Below are 15,992 nucleotides of genomic sequence, written 5' to 3'. Positions count from 1 at the left end.
GAGCTTTGTCGTCTACTCAGTATTGAGTTGAATCTCTCTTCAGCATATCATCCCGAGACGAATGGGTTGGTAGAGAGGGCCAACCAGACCTTGGTCACATATTTACGACATTTTGTTTCTGCCAGGCAGGATGACTGGGCATCCTTGCTACCGTGGGCAGAGTTTGCACTTAACAATGCCGTAGCCGACTCCACCGGTCAGACTCCATTCCTCCTAAATTACGGCCAGCATCCGCGTGTTCCTGTGCCCATGCCTGTGTCTTCTGCTGACTCCAGGGTGGCAGACTGGGCTGTGGAGGCACGGGACATTTGGGACCGCACGCAGGATGCCATTCGGGCCTCCAAGGAGAGAATGAGGTCCTCCGCCGATGTTCATCAGCGCTCCGCTCCGACCTTTGCTCCTGGCGACTTGGTGTGGCTCTCCGCCCGTAACATCAGGCTGCGAGTTGAGTCCACTAAGTTTGCTCCTCGCTACTTGGGTCCCTTCAAGGGTCTCGAACAGGTTAATCCTTTGGCTCTTCCTCCACGCTTGGGTATCACCGACACCTTTCATGTGTCCCTCTTGAAACCCGTATACATGTCCCGGTTTTCCGAGTCATCTGCCGGGACATCGGGTTCGTCTACGGACGATTACGAGGTGAACGCTATTTTGGGGTGCAAGGTGGTACGCGGCAAAAAGTTCTATCTGGTGGATTGGAAGGGTTATGGCCCAGAGGACAGGTCATGGGAGCCTGCTGAAAACATTCGGGCCCCACAGCTCATTGCTGCCTTCGAGCGTAGCGAGGCCCAAGGAGGGGGGGGCCCTAGGAGGGGGGTAATGCTAGGTCTCGAGTTCCCGCTTCTGCACAGGGGGAATCTCGGGCCATCTCCGCTGCGGTCTCCCATTCTTATCCAGCCGCAGTGGAGTCTGCTCAGCAGGGACGTCGGTCCCAGCATCTTGCTCAGTCTCACTCTGTACAGAGTTACTGCTGCTTCTTCAGCTTCTGCCATTAAAGCCAGTGCTGGTCAGCAGCGAGCGGACTTCTCTGGGACTAAGTCCTTGTCTGCACACACTGAGCATGCCCAGGGCAAGATCTCCCGTTGGAGATCGAGGGTCATGTGCTCAGGCTCTGCAGCACATTCCATTGGTCCTCTTGGCAGGTCTTGGAAGGGCAAAGTTTCTGTGGCCACTTCCTGTGCTGCAACTATATAAACTGCGCATGACCGCACGGCCATGCGCTAGTGTACATTTGCTTACGTGTGTTTGTTGTGAGTGCAAGTCGTCCTTGGATACCCCTTCCCTATTGAATGTCTGTTCGCGGAAGGTGTATGGTTGCTATCTAGCGCCCGACTTATCCTATAGCACTAATCACACGTTACAGTGTCCAGTTGCTGTGACCGCCAGTACGGCGCCGTGCACTTCCTCTGTGCTTTCCTTACCCAAGCCTGGGTGGTTAGTGGCGTTCATCAGTGCGGCACCGCATGCACTCTTGTGCCCTAATATTGTTATTCTGCTACCTTAAACACCCAGTTGCGGTGTTGTGCCAGCAAGGGTCTAATCGGACTTCAATCCTAGTTGGGGTTGAGTTCGCTGACTACTTGCTCGCCTTCTATGTGCGGTACCGCGATCCTGTGACGCAACAGGATCGCTTCCTTCACGCTGGGTGAAGTTTAACCCACGTGTGTATACTTATGAGTACCGCCATATAGTCCGTCATTACTTAGCAGCAGGTTCCTTCTCTGCACGGTGGACCCCGGGCTGCGAACGCACCATACACTATCTGTCTTATTATTTGGTGCATTCCGCTAGCCCTAACACTATGTAACTATGAATGTTATGCGGATACTCTTGGTCAAGTGCTGCACCAAATTATTTTTTTGCGCATGAATCAGCATTTCTGATTTACACAGGGAATTATTTCATCTGAGATAAAGTACTTTATGAAAGTTTTAGGCAGGTGGGGAAATAATAATAATAATAATAATAATAATAGCATAATAATGCAGTTAAGTAAGAATGTTTGCATCCATGAGGATATAGTTGTCACATGGCACGCTTTCAGTGGCTCTGATGAGAGAGGTCAGGCGACAGATCTATATCACACAGCTATATGTGGCTACAGTTGTACAGCACAGAATAACAATCACAGTGGTCACCATCAAAACAGGGAAGACCAGAGGTAACAAAGATCACACTCCAAGGCAACCTGACAGTGAGTAATATAGATGTAAGTGAGTAATTTATAGTGATATAGTGAGTAATTTATATTCTCATTAATGTACATTCTGCACCCCATCTTGACTGAAAAAGAACAGAAATGTAGACATTGTTGCAAATATATTAAAAAAAAAAAACTGAGAAATCACATAGTCATATGTATGCAGCCCCTTTGCACAGTATTGAGTAGAAGCACCCTTTTGAGCTCAGTACAGCCATGAGTCTTCTTGGGAATTATGCAAAAAGTTTTTCACACCTGGATTTTGGGATCCTCTGCCATTCTTCCTTGCAGATCCTCTCCAGTTCTGTCAGGTTGGATGGTGAACGTTGGTTGACAGCTATTTTCAGGTCTATCCAGAGATGATCAACTGGGTTTAGGTCAGGGCTCTGGCTAGGCCATCCAAGAATGGTCACAGAGTTGTTATGAAGCCACTCCTTTGTTATTTTTTGCTGTGTGCTTAGGGTTATTATCTTGTTGGAAAGATAACCTAGTCTGAGGTCCAGAGCACTCTAGAAGAGGTTTTCATCCACAATATCTCTGTACTTGGTCGCATTCATTTTCCTTCATTGACAACCAGTTGTCCTGTCTCTGCAGCGGAAAAACACCCCACAGCACGATGCTGCCACCACCATATTTCACTGGTGGGATTGTATTGGGCAGGTGATGAGCAGTGCCTGGTTTTCTCCACTCATACTGCTTAAAAATATCACCAAAAAGGTCTATCTTCATAGTCTGGGAAATTCTCACTTTAAAAAGTAATCTAGAAGTCATGGATTTCTACTGCGCAGAGGCCTGCTAAGACAATTTACAACATATAATGGCCAGAGAGTCCATATTTTCATCAAAACTGAGGAATATTGTTAAGAGTAGTGTTGAGCATTCCAATACTGCAAATATCAGGTATCGGACGATATTCGCTGTATCGGAATTCCGATACTGAGTTCCGATATTTTTGCGATATCGGAAATCGGAATCGGAAGTTCCTATAGTGCAATTAGGCAGTATAATGAGGTGTTGGCACTGCGTGGGCGGTGTGTGGGCGGAGACTGGGTGTGTGTGTGCAGGCGGTGTCTGTGCGTGACCATGGGGCTCTCTGCGTGTGTGCCGGGGCTCTGTGCGGCGGGCAGGGTCTCTGTGTGACGGGCGTGGTCTCTGTGCGGTGGACGAGGTCTCTGTGGGGTGAGCGGGGTGTCTCTGTGGGGCATGTGGGGTGTCTCTCCTGAGCAATTTTCTGCGCCAGAGAGGGAAAGCTGATGGCCGGGGGCCATTATTTGTAGCCTGCTATGAATACCAGCCCGCAGCTGTCTGCGTAGCCTTTACTGGCTATTAAAATAGGGGGACCCCCCAAAAAATGATGTGGGGTCCCCCTATATTTTATAGCCAGAAAGGCTACGCAGACAGCTGCGGGCTGATATTCATAGCCTAGAGAGGGGCCATGGATATTGCCCCCCCCTGGCTACAAATACCAGTCCGCAACCGCCCCAGAAATGGCGCATCTGTAAGATGCACCAATTCCGGCACTTAGCCCCTCTCTTCCCACTCCCGTGTAGCGGTGGGATATGGGGTAATAAGGGGTTAATGTCACCTTGCTATTGTAAGGTGGCATTTAGCCGGGTTAATAACGGAGAGGCATCAATAAGACGCCTATCCATTATTAATCCAATGGTAAGAAAAGGTTAATAAAACATGCACACATTCGGAAAAAAGTATTTTAATATTCTTTGTTTAACCATACTTACCATACTTCAGCGCCTGCAAAAAAACGTAAAATAACCCCTTAATGACAGCCAATACTTCCTTTAACTAACCTGAGATATAAGAGAATAGCATTCCCATAAAAGTGACAACCCAGCAGCTGTCGGCTGTCCACTATAGCTGACAACTTGCTGCATCAGCCACGATCAGTGTTTGCAATGTCCAAATCTGTTTAACCCCTTAGATGCTGCTGTTAATAGTGACTACATCATTATAAATGGTTAACAGAGTGTGGGTGCTCCCTCTTTATCCAAATTAGTGCCCTCAGATCATGATTGTATGGCCCTGATGTTTGCACTGGCAATTCATGACCAAATAGCGGCCTTAGAGTCTGACGGCTGTAGTAATCTGTTCAGAAGTTAGAGGCACTTAGGTGGTAAAAATACACATTTTCATTTCTGTCATGCCACTTTGCATTAATTCCTGTAAAGCATCTGAAGGGTTAATAAACTACCTGACAGCAGTTTTCAATACGTCAGGGGGTGCTGTTTTGCAAAATGGTATCACGTTTGGGGGTTTCCCAATATATGAGACCCCTAAAGTGACTTCAAACATGGATAAGTTCCTAAAAAAATAAATTTTGTAAATTTCCTTGAAAAAATGAAAAATTGCTGCTACATTTTTAATCCTCCTAAAATGCTAACAAAATAAAATAACATTTTACAAATGGAGCTGATGTAAAGCAGACATGTGGGAAATGTTATTTATTAATGTTTGGCTATGGTATGACTATCTGGATTAAAGGGATAATCATTCAAATTTAGAAAATTGCTAATTTTTTAACATTTTTCTCAAATTTTTGATATTTTTTAAAAATAAACACAAAACATATTAACCTAAATTTACCATTATCATAAAGTATAATATGTCATGAAAAAACAAGTGTTGCAGAGTTATCTACTATATAAAGCTGAATGTGTGTGTGTGTGTGTGTGTGTATGTGTGTGTGTGTGTGTATGTGTGTATGTCCGAGATTGGCATCTGCACCGTCGCTGCTACAGCCACAAAATTTTGCACAGTCACACGTCTGGACCCCGAGAGCATCATAGGCTATATTGTGAGGCGAAATTTTAACCCCGCGCGTTCCAATTCACCAAACAATTTTGCCCCTATCTACATAATAGGGAAAAAAGTGAAAGGAAAAGTGTTGGAAGCGTTGCAGCTACAGCAACAAAATTTTGCACAGTCACACGTTTGGACCCTGAGAGCGTCATAGGCTACGTTGTGAGGTGAAATTTTAACCCCGCGCTTTCCAATTCACCAAACAATTTTGCCCCTATCTACATAATGGGGAAAAAAGTGAAAGGAAAAGTGTTGGAGGCGTCGCAGCTACAGCCACAAAATTTTGCACAGTCACACGTCTGGACCCTGAGAGCGTCATAGGCTATGTTGTGAGGTGAAATTTTAACTCCGCGCTTTCCAATTCACCAAACTATTTTTCCCCTATCTACATAATGGGGAAAAGTGAAAGGAAAAGTGTTGGAGGCAAATTGACAGCTGCCAGATGTGAACAAGGGGGACTTAAAGAATAAGAGCGATGGCGCAAAAGAGTATATACCGTACAGTTGCTAAGGTGGGACCCCGACATGAGATACTCACCACACATGGGGATATGAACACACACACAAAATGCGCCACACCCTACCACGTGCTTGAACACATATACCACCCTCAGCACACATTTCACCACACATACACCAACCTCGCCACATAAAAGTCAAAACACAAAAGTCACCACTCAAAACTCGCCACGCGCAAAACTCGCCACATGCAAAAACTAGGCTCACGCAAAACTCGCCACAAGTGCAAAACTCACCTCATGGAAAACTCGCCACACGCAAAACTTGCACACGCGGAAAAATTGCCACATGCACAAAATTTGCAACACATGCAAAAGTTGCCTCACACAAAACTTGCACATACTCAAAAGGCACCAGACATAAAACTCACCACGCGCAAAACTCGCCATGCGCAAAACTTGCTGCACACAACTTGCTACACTAACCTGTTACATGCAACTCGACACACAAAAAGTTGCTACACGCATGTTGCCACACAAAACTCATCTCACAAAAGTCGCTACATGCATGTCGCCACACACAACTCAACACACACAACTTGACAAACGAAACTTGCCCTAAAACACACACAAGTCTGGTATTAGCCTTCAAAAATAAAAATCTGATAAATAAGCAGACAAACTACAAGAGCAACAAATGTACCATATAGGAAATACAGCAGCTGTCAGTCACATGACCTGTCTATTATGTGTATGTGTGAGCTAATATATACTGCCAGGGGGAGGGCTTCCTGTTGGCTTGGGATTTATCAGGCTGCCAATTTATCTTACAAATACTGAGGTAAAAATACTGAGCAAATAGCGTGTTAACGAGGTCTAATACAGGAGATCACACAGGTATATACTATATAAAGGGGAGATGACACACAGATATATACTATATACAGGAGAGATAACACACAGGTATATACTATATAGAGGAGGAGATGACATACAGGTACATACTGTATACAGGAGGAGATGACATACAGGTATATACTAAATACAGGAGGAGATGACACAGGTATATACTATATACAGGAGCAGATTACCTACAGGTATATACTATATACAGGAAGAGATGACATACAGGTATATGCTATATATAGAAGATGACATACAGGTATATACTATATACAGGAGGAGATGACACACAGATATATACTATATACAGGGGAGATGACACACAGGTATATACTATATACAGGAGGAGATGACATACAGGTATATACTATATATAGAAGGAGATGACATACAGGTATATACTATATATAGGAGGAGATGACATACAGGCATATACTATATATAGGAGGAGATGACATACAGGTATATACTATATATATGACGAGATGACATACAGGTATATACTATATACAGGAGATGACATACAGGTGTATACTATATATAAGGGAGATGACAAACATGTATATACTGAGGTGAAAATGAGAGGTGTGAGGTGAAAATGAAAAGGTGTGAGTGCAAAATGAGAGGAGTGAGGGAAAATAGTGTAGTGATCGGAAAATGACAGATGTGAGGTCGAAATGACAAGTGTTAGGGGGGAATGAGAGGAGTGAGGGAGAAAATGAGAGGTGTGAGGGAGAAAATGAGAGATGTGAGGGGGAAAATGAGAGGCGTGATGGGAAAATAAGAGAAGTGACGTGCTATAACTAACCACAGATACTTACTATGCCCAGGCAACACCGGGTGTTGTGAATTCTGTGGCTGAATTCACTCCTGTGGTCACAAGTGGTACTGCAGCTTCTGAGCTTCCTCCCTCAGGTGTTCTGGTGAGCTCGTTAACTGCTTCATTACTTAACTCCGCCTGATGCTGCTATCCTTGCTCCTTGTCAATGTTTCAGTGTTGGATCTGAGCTTCTCCTGATTGTTCCTGTGACCTGCTGCTCTGTATAGCTAAGTGCTTTTTGCTTTTTTGTTGCTTTTTTTCTGTCCAGCTTGTCTTTTGTTTTGCTGGAAGCTCTGAGACGCAAAGGGTGTACCGCCATGCCGTTAGTTCGGCACGGTGGGTTTTTTTTGCCCCCTTTGCGTGGTTTTGCTTTAGGGTTTTTTGTAGACTGCAAAGTTCGCTTTACTGTCCTCGCTCTGTCCTAGAATATCAGGCCCCACTTTGCTGCATCTATTTCATCCCTACGTTTTGTCTTTTCATCTTACTCACAGTCATTATATGTGGGGGGCTGCCTTTTCCTTTGGGGAATTTCTCTGGGGCAAGTCAGGCCTATTTTTCTATCTTCAGGCTAGCTAGTTTCTTAGGCTGTGCCGAGTTGCCTAGGTAGTTGTTAGGCGCAATCCACAGCCGCTTTTAGTTGTGTTTAGGATAGGATCAGGTGTGCAGTCTACAGAGTTTCCACGTCTCAGAGCTCGTTCTTGTATTTTTGGGTATTTGTCAGATCACTGTGTGCGCTCTGATCGCTAAGCACACTGTTTCTGGATTGCCTTCATAACACCTGTCATTAGCAAACATAACAGTACAAGGAGCCAAACTAATGATTCTCAATAGAGGGAAAGAAAAAGTTCTGACATTTTTTTTTTTTTTTCTGCTCTGTGTTCACTTTTTTTTTCCCCTAGACATTTGGGTGATTCTGGACACAGGTGTGGACATGGATATTCAGGGTCTGTGCTCTTCAATGGATAATCTCGTTATAAATGTACAAAAAATTCAAGATACTATTGATCAGAAATCTATGTTAGAACCAAGAATTCCTATTCCTGATTTGTTTTTTGGAGATAGAACTAAGTTTCTAAGTTTCAAAAATAATTGTAAGCTATTTCTGGCCTTGAAACCTCATTCTTCTGGTAATCCTATTCAACAGGTTTTGATTATTATTTCTTTTTTGCGCGGCGACCCTCAAGACTGGGCATTTTCTCTTGCGCCAGGAGACCCTGCATTGAGTAGTGTCGATGCGTTTTTCCTGGCGCTCGGATTGCTGTACGATGAGCCTAATTCAGTGGATCAGGCTGAGAAAAATTTGCTGGCTTTGTGCCAGGGTCAGGATGATATAGAAGTATATTGTCAGAAATTTAGGAAATGGTCAGTACTCACTCAGTGGAATGAATCTGCGCTGGCAGCTTTGTTCAGAAAGGGTCTCTCTGAGGCTCTTAAGGATGTCATGGTGGGATTTCCTATGCCTGCTGGTTTGAATGAGTCTTTGTCTTTGGCCATTCAGATCGGTCGACGCTTGCGCGAGCGTAAATCTGTGCACCATTTGGCGGTACTGCCTGAGGTTAAACCTGAGCCTATGCAGTGCGATAGGACTATGACTAGAGTTGAACGGCAGGAATACAGACGTCTGAATGGTCTGTGTTTCTACTGTGGTGATTCCACTCATGCTATTTCTGATTGTCCTAAGCGCACTAAGCGGTCCGCTAGGTCTGCCGTCATTGGTACTGTACAGTCCAAATTCCTTCTGTCCATTACCTTGATATGCTCTTTGTCGTCGTTTTCTGTCATGGCGTTTGTGGATTCGGGCGCTGCCCTGAATCTGATGGATTTGGATTATGCTAAACGTTGTGGGTTTTTCTTGGAGCCTTTGCGGTGTCCTATTCCATTGAGAGGAATTGATGCTACACCTTTGGCCAAGAATAAACCTCAATACTGGGCCCAGCTGACCATGTGCATGGCTCCTGCACATCAGGAAGTTATTCGCTTTCTGGTGTTGCATAATCTGCATGATGTGGTCGTGTTGGGGTTGCCATGGCTACAAACCCATAATCCAGTATTGGATTGGAATTCCATGTCGGTATCCAGCTGGGGTTGTCAGGGGGTACATGGTGATGTTCCATTTTTGTCGATTTCGTCATCCACCCCTTCTGAGGTCCCAGAGTTCTTGTCTGATTATCAGGATGTATTTGAAGAGCCCAAGTCCGATGCTCTACCTCCGCATAGGGATTGTGATTGTGCTATCAATTTGATTCCTGGTAGTAAATTCCCTAAAGGTCGATTATTTAATTTATCCGTGCCCGAACACGCCGCTATGCGCAGTTATGTGAAGGAATCCCTGGAGAAGGGACATATTCGCCCATCGTCATCACCACTGGGAGCAGGGTTCTTCTTTGTAGCCAAGAAGGATGGTTCGCTGAGACCGTGTATTGATTACCGCCTTCTTAATAAGATCACTGTTAAATTTCAGTATCCCTTGCCATTGTTATCTGACTTGTTTGCTCGGATTAAGGGGGCTAGTTGGCTCACTAAGATAGATCTTCGTGGTGCATATAATCTGGTGAGAATCAGGCAAGGAGATGAATGGAAAACTGCATTCAATACTCCCGAGGGTCATTTTGAGTATCTAGTGATGCCGTTCGGACTTGCCAATGCTCCATCTGTGTTTCAGTCTTTTATGCATGACATCTTCCGTGAGTATCTGGATAAATTCCTGATTGTTTACTTGGATGACATTTTGATCTTCTCAGATGATTGGGAGTCTCATGTGAAGCAGGTCAGAATGGTTTTTCAGGTCCTGCGTGCTAACTCTTTGTTTGTGAAGGGATCAAAGTGTCTCTTCGGTGTGCAGAAAGTTTCATTTTTGGGGTTCATCTTTACCCCTTCTACTATCGAGATGGATCCAGTTAAGGTCCAAGCCATCCAGGATTGGATTCAGCCGACATCTCTGAAAAGTCTGCAAAAGTTCCTGGGCTTTGCTAATTTTTATCGTCGCTTCATCTGTAATTTTTCTAGCATTGCCAAACCATTGACCGATTTGACCAAGAAGGGTGCTGATTTGGTTAATTGGTCTTCTGCTGCTGTGAAAGCTTTTCAGGAGTTGAAGCGTCGTTTTTGTTCTGCCCCTGTGTTGTGTCAGCCAGATGTTTCTCTTCCGTTCCAGGTCGAGGTTGATGCTTCTGAGATTGGAGCAGGGGCGGTTTTGTCACAGAGAGGTTCTGATTGCTCAGTGATGAAACCATGTGCTTTCTTTTCCAGGAAGTTTTCGCACGCTGAGCGTAATTATGATGTGGGCAATCGAGAGTTGCTGGCCATGAAGTGGGCATTCGAGGAGTGGCGTCATTGGCTTGAAGGAGCTAAGCATCGCATGGTGGTATTGACTGATCATAAGAACTTGACTTATCTCGAGTCTGCCAAGCGCTTGAATCCTAGACAGGCCCGTTGGTCGTTATTTTTTGCCCGCTTCGACTTTGTGATTTCGTACCTTCCGGGCTCTAAAAATGTGAAGGCGGATGCTCTGTCTAGGAGTTTTGTGCCCGACTCTCCGGGTTTATCTGAGCCAGCGGGTATCCTCAAGGAAGGAGTCATTGTGTCTGCCACCTCCCCTGATTTGCGGCGGGTGCTGCAAAAATTTCAGGCGAATAAACCTGATCGTTGTCCAGCAGAGAAACTGTTCGTCCCTGATAGGTGGACTAATAAACTTATCTCTGAACTTCATTGTTCGGTGTTGGCTGGTCATCCTGGAATCTTTGGTACCAGAGAGTTAGTGGCTAGATCCTTCTGGTGGCCATCTCTGTCACGGGATGTACGTACTTTTGTGCAGGCCTGTGGGATTTGTGCTAGGGCTAAGCCCTGCTGTTCTCGTGCCAGTGGGTTGCTTTTGCCCTTGCCGGTCCCAAAGAGGCCTTGGACACATATTTCGATGGATTTCATTTCTGACCTTCCCGTTTCTCAAAAGATGTCAGTCATTTGGGTGGTCTGTGATCGCTTTTCTAAAATGGTCCATCTGGTACCCTTGGCTAAATTGCCTTCCTCCTCTGATTTGGTACCTTTGTTCTTTCAGCATGTGGTTCGGTTGCATGGCATTCCTGAGAATATTGTTTCTGACAGAGGTTCCCAGTTTGTTTCAAGGTTTTGGCGAGCCTTTTGTGGTAGGATGGGCATTGACCTATCCTTTTCCTCGGCTTTCCATCCGCAGACTAATGGCCAGACCGAACGAACCAATCAGACCTTGGAAACATATCTGAGATGTTTTGTTTCTGCAGACCAGGATGATTGGGTGTCCTTTTTGCCATTGGCTGAGTTCGCCCTTAATAATCGGGCCAGCTCGGCTACCTTGGTTTCTCCATTTTTTTGCAATTCTGGGTTCCATCCTCGTTTCTCTTCAGGACAGGTTGAGTCTTCGGACTGTCCTGGTGTGGATTCTGTGGTGGATAGGTTGCAGCAGATCTGGACTCAGGTAGTGGACAATTTGATCTTGTCCCAGGAGAAAGCTCAACTTTTCGCTAATCGCAGACGCCGTGTGGGTCCCCGACTTCGTGTTGGGGATCTGGTTTGGTTATCTTCTCGTCATATTCCTATGAAGGTTTCCTCTCCTAAATTTAAACCTCGTTTTATTGGTCCGTATAGGATTTCTGAGGTTCTCAATCCTGTGTCTTTTCGTTTGACCCTCCCAGACTCCTTTTCCATACATAATGTATTCCATAGGTCGTTGTTGCGGAGATACGTGGCACCTATGGTTCCATCTGTTGAGCCTCCTGCCCCGGTTTTGGTGGAGGGGGAATTGGAGTATATTGTGGAGAAGATTTTGGATTCTCGTGTTTCTAGACGGAAACTCCAGTATCTGGTTAAATGGAAGGGTTATGCTCAGGAAGATAATTCCTGGGTTTTTGCCTCTGATGTTCATGCTTCCGATCTTGTTCGTGCCTTTCATGTGGCTCATCCTGGTCGGCCTGGGGGCTCTGGTGAGGGTTCGGTGACCCCTCCTCAAGGGGGGGGTACTGTTGTGAATTCTGTGGCTGAATTCACTCCTGTGGTCACAAGTGGTACTGCAGCTTCTGAGCTTCCTCCCTCAGGTGTTCTGGTGAGCTCGTTAACTGCTTCATTACTTAACTCCGCCTAATGCTGCTATCCTTGCTCCTTGTCAATGTTTCAGTGTTGGATCTGAGCTTCTCCTGATTGTTCCTGTGACCTGCTGCTCTGTATAGCTAAGTGCTTTTTGCTTTTTTGTTGCTTTTTTTCTGTCCAGCTTGTCTTTTGTTTTGCTGGAAGCTCTGAGACGCAAAGGGTGTACCGCCGTGCCATTAGTTCGGCACGGTGGGTTTTTTTTGCCCCCTTTGCGTGGTTTTGCTTTAGGGTTTTTTGTAGACTGCAAAGTTTGCTTTACTGTCCTCGCTCTGTCCTAGAATATCGGGCCCCACTTTGCTGAATCTATTTCATCCCTACGTTTTGTCTTTTCATCTTACTCACAGTCATTATATGTGGGGGGCTGCCTTTTCCTTTGGGGAATTTCTCTGGGGCAAGTCAGGCCTATTTTTCTATCTTCAGGCTAGCTAGTTTCTTAGGCTGTGCCGAGTTGCCTAGGTAGTTGTTAGGCGCAATCCACAGCCGCTTTTAGTTGTGTTTAGGATAGGATCAGGTGTGCAGTCTACAGAGTTTCCACGTCTCAGAGCTCGTTCTTGTATTTTTGGGTATTTGTCAGATCACTGTGTGCGCTCTGATCGCTAAGCACAGTTTCTGGATTGCCTTCATAACACCTGTCATTAGCAAACATAACAGCCGGGCTCTTCAGCTAGTCTAATATATAAAGCTGAATGTGTGTGTGTATGTGTGTGTGTATGTCCGGGATTGGCATCTGCACCGTCGCAGCTACAGCCACAAAATTTTGCACAGTCACACGTCTGGACCCTGAGAGCGTCATAGGCTATGTTGTGAGGCGAAATTTTAACCCCGCGCGTTCCAATTCACCAAACAATTTTGCCCCTATCTACATAATGGGGAAAAAAGTGAAAGGAAAAGTGTTGGAGGCGTCGCAGCTACAGCCACAAAATTTTGCACAGTCACACGTCTGGACCCTGAGAGCATCATAGGCTATGTTGTGAGGTGAAATTTTAACCCCGCGCTTTCCAATTCACCAAACAATTTTGCCCCTATCTACATAATGGGGAAAAGTGAAAGGAAAAATGTTGGAGGCAAATTGACAGCTGCCAGATGTGAACAAGAGCGATGGCGCCAAAGAGTATATACCGTACAATTGCTAAGGTGGGGCCCCGACATGGGATACTCACCACACACGGGGATATGAACACACACAAAATGGGCCACACACTACCACGTGCTTGAACACATATACCACCCTTAGCACACATTTCACCACACATACACCAACCTCGCCACATAAAAGTCGAAACACAAAAGTCGCCACTCAAAACTCGCCACGCGCAAAACTCGCCACATGCAAAAACTAGGCTCACGCAAAACTCGCCACAAGTGCAAAACTCACCTCATGGAAAACTCGCCACACGCAAAACTTGCACATGCTGAAAAATTGCCACATGCACAAAAGTTGCAACACATGCAAAAGTTGCCTCACACAAAACTTGCACATACTCAAAAGGCACCACACATAAAACTCGCCATGTGCAAAACTTGCTGCACACAACTTGCTACACTAACCTGTCACATGCAACTCGACACACAAAAAGTTGCTACACGCATGTTGCCACACAAAACTCATCTCACAAAAGTCGCTACATGCATGTCGCCACACGCAACTCAACACACAACTTGACAAACGAAACTCGCCCTAAAACACACGTATTATCCTTCAAAAATAAAAATCTGATTAATAAGCAGACAAACTACGAGAGCAACAAATGTACCATATAGGAAATACGGCAGCTGTCAGTCACATGACCTGTCTATTATGTGTATGTGTGAGCTAATATATACTGCCAGGGGGAGGGCTTCCTGTTGGCTGGGGATTTATCAGGCTGCCAATTTAGCTTACAAATACTGAGGTAAAAATACTGAGCAAATAACGTGTGAACGAGGTCTAATACAGGAGGAGATGACACACAGGTATATACTATATACAGGAGGAGATGACACACAGATATATACTATATACAGGAGAGATGACACACAGGTATATACTATATAGAGGAGGAGATGACATACAGGTACATACTATATACAGGAGGAGATGAAATACAGGTATAAACTATATACAGGAGGAGATGACACACAGGTATATACTATATACAGGAGCAGATGACCTACAAGTATGTACTATATACAGGAGGAGATGACAAACAGGTATATGCTATATATAGAAGATGACATACAGGTATATACTATATAAAGGAGGAGATGACACATATATATACTATATACAGGAGAAGATGACATACAGGTATATACTATATATAGAAGGAGATCACATACAGGTATATACTATATATAGAAGATGACATACAGGTATATACTATATACAGGGGAGATGACACACAGCAGGTATATACTGTATATAGGGGAGATGACATACAGTTATATACTATATACAGGAGATGACATACAGGTGTATACTATATATAAGGGAGATGCAAACATGTATATACTGAGGTGAAAATGAGGGGTGTGAGGTGAAAATGGAAAGGTGTGAGTGCAAAATGAGAGGAGCGAGGGAAAATAGTGGAGTGATCGGAAAATGACAGATGTGAGGTCGAAATGACAAGTGTTAGTTAGGGGGGAATGAGAGGAGTGAGGGAGAAAATGAGAGATGTGAGGGGGAAAATGAAAGATGTGATTGGGAAAATGAGAGGCGTGATGGGAAAATAAGAGAAGTGAGGTGCTATAACTAACCACAGATATTTACTATGCCCAGGCAACGCCGGGCTCTTCAGCTAGTCTAATATATAAAGCTGAATGTGTGTATGTGTGTATGTGTGTATGTATGTCCGGGATTGGCATCTGCACCGTCGCAGCTACAGCCACAAAATTTTGCACAGTCACACGTCTGGACCCCGAGAGCGTCACAGGCTATGTTGTGAGGCGAAATTTTAACCCCGCGCGTTCCAATTCACCAAACAATTTTGCCCCTATCTACATAATGGGGAAAAAAGTGAAAGGAAAAGTGTTGGAGGCGTCGCAGCTACAGCTACAAAATTTTGCACAGTCACACGTCTGGACCCCGAGAGCGTCATAGGCTATGTTGGGAGGTGAAATTTTAACCCCGTGCTTTCCAATTCACCAAACAATTTTGCCCCTATCTACATAATGGGGAAAAAGTGAAAGGAAAAGTGTTGGAGGCGTCGCAGTTACAGCCACAAAATTTTGCACAGTCACACGTCTGGACCCCGAGAGCGTCATAGGCTATGTTGTGAGGTGAAATTTTAACCCCGCACTTTCCAATTCACCAAACAATTTTGCTCCTATCTACACAATGCGAAAAATTGAAAGGAAAAGTGTAGGATGCAAATTGACAGCGGCCAGATGTGAACAAGGGGGACTTAAAGAATGAGAGCGATGGCGCCAAAGAGTATATACCGTACAGTTGCTAAGGTGGGGCCCCGACATGGGATACTCACCACACACGGGGATATAAACACACACACAAAATGCGCCACACACTACCACATGCTTGAACACATATTACCCTCAGCACACATTTCACCACAAATGCACCAACCTCGCCACATAAAAGTCGAAACACAAATGTCGCCACTCAAAACTCGCCACGCGCAGAACTCGCCACATGCAAAAACTAGGCTCTTGCAAAACTCGCCACAAGTGCAAAACTCACCTCA

This window comes from Ranitomeya imitator, chromosome 1 (genome assembly GCF_032444005.1).
Source record: "Ranitomeya imitator isolate aRanImi1 chromosome 1, aRanImi1.pri, whole genome shotgun sequence".
In the NCBI taxonomy this organism is placed as follows: domain Eukaryota; kingdom Metazoa; phylum Chordata; class Amphibia; order Anura; family Dendrobatidae; genus Ranitomeya; species Ranitomeya imitator.
This window is presented reverse-complemented; position numbering follows the sequence as displayed.